Here is a 1,659-nt window from a genome sequence, read left to right on the forward strand (position 1 = left end):
AAATAATAAACAGAGCAGCAGAGTAAATTCCCTTATAGATTAGAGGAAAACAAATTTTTTTTTACAATGTGAATTCTGAAGACCAAGAACACTTAGAACCTATCACAAGTTTATACAGAAGACATTGCATTGATACTTTTCATATTCTGATACATATTCTAAACCTAATTATTTATATTCCAGTCTATTAATTGTAATTTATATCTATTTGTCAAATTATCAATTATTTCTGGTTAGTTTCACAGTGTGAAATAAAATATCAGCATGTATAAGTATAAAATATATAACTATATAAAATATAAGAAAAAGGCACATGTTTTGCAATGTTCTGATATGGTTAGGGTATCAAAGGCAACTGTGTTTTAATGTATTATTCCATTATTTCTACCTCAGTGTTTGGTAGAGCTGGACCTAAAGCTTTATCATTTGTAGATTTACAGCCTAGAGACAAGAGGAAACACTGTGATTAAAACATTACCAATTTAAGGCCTAATATGGAGGAGAAACATATAGACTTCTCTTTTAACTATGAAAATATTTGGTGAATGAAAGGCAGTAGTGTAGATTCCTGCCTGGTAGTATGGTAGATTAGCCATGACATTAGGTAATCATACATATGAAAAAAATTTTCACCTTCTTGGCCTTAGCTACTTTTGAAAAGTTAGGTATAAAAAACAATTATATTTTGATAAAGTACTTTCTAGTCTAAACGATTCTATCTTAACTGTTCATCTCTCTATGATCCCTTTTAACTAAGATTAGTTTTGTTCCAATAAGAAAATCTATGATGTCAGGGTAAGATATTCTGGTTGGTCTGTTGCTACATGGAAGAAGAGTAAAGGGTCAGGTAGACATTTTTGCCAGTAAGACCTCATTTAGGAAATTTTAAGCTACAGAAGTTTAGAAGTAGCTCTTAAGCAAGGCTTAATTTGAATCCATTAGCTCCACAAAGCTAACTCAGTTGATAAATAATTACTTGTAAAGCCATCACCTTTGGACCTAGCTATAAAGACTTCAAAGTATGATCAAATTTAAAATGAAAAATACTTAAAATTGTCATTGACAAAAAATTGCAAATGTGAGCATTTGACCAAACAATATAAGTTTTTTCCAATCTACCCAGAATTTTAGAGAAGTAAGATCAATAGCATTTTTAGGAACAATAAGGTTTCCTAGTTACAAACAGTCAACCAAGGATATATGCCTGTATAAAGACTGCATCATTAACTACTTAAATTTACAGGATACTACATGCTTCAGCAGCACGTTTACCCAAATTACAATATAGAGATTAACATGGCACTTGCACAAGGATGATATGAAAATTTAAGTATTCCATATTTGTCATTCTTCAGATGCAAGAAATTAAAAACAGTTATTAAAAATTAATTACAAAAATACAAATGTAACAATAAATGTAATTCATTGAACTGAAAGTTATTTTGACATCAGTGTACTAAATCCTCAACTTAGAAAAACCTTTACATAGCATAATCTTTACAAAACTTTTCAAATTAGATATCATTGTCATTTTATCCCAAAGAAATAAAATACTATAAGGACCTAGGCAATAAAGGAATCTTAAACTGTTTCTATATGGAATGCTATCTGAAATAACACATTTAATCGTGAACCTATATATTATAAAACAATGTAGAA

At 29.4% G+C, this 1,659-nt stretch overlaps 1 pseudogene; it reads left to right on the forward strand.

Moving 5' to 3' along the window:
- The first annotated feature begins 1,251 nt into the window (after positions 1-1,251).
- LOC122126691 lies at positions 1,252-1,345 on the forward strand (annotated as a pseudogene).
- The last annotated feature ends 314 nt before the right edge of the window (positions 1,346-1,659 follow it).

This window comes from Dipodomys spectabilis, unplaced genomic scaffold, assembly GCF_019054845.1.
Source record: "Dipodomys spectabilis isolate Male_0828 unplaced genomic scaffold, ASM1905484v1 ptg000287l, whole genome shotgun sequence".
Classification (NCBI taxonomy): Eukaryota; Metazoa; Chordata; class Mammalia; order Rodentia; family Heteromyidae; genus Dipodomys; species Dipodomys spectabilis.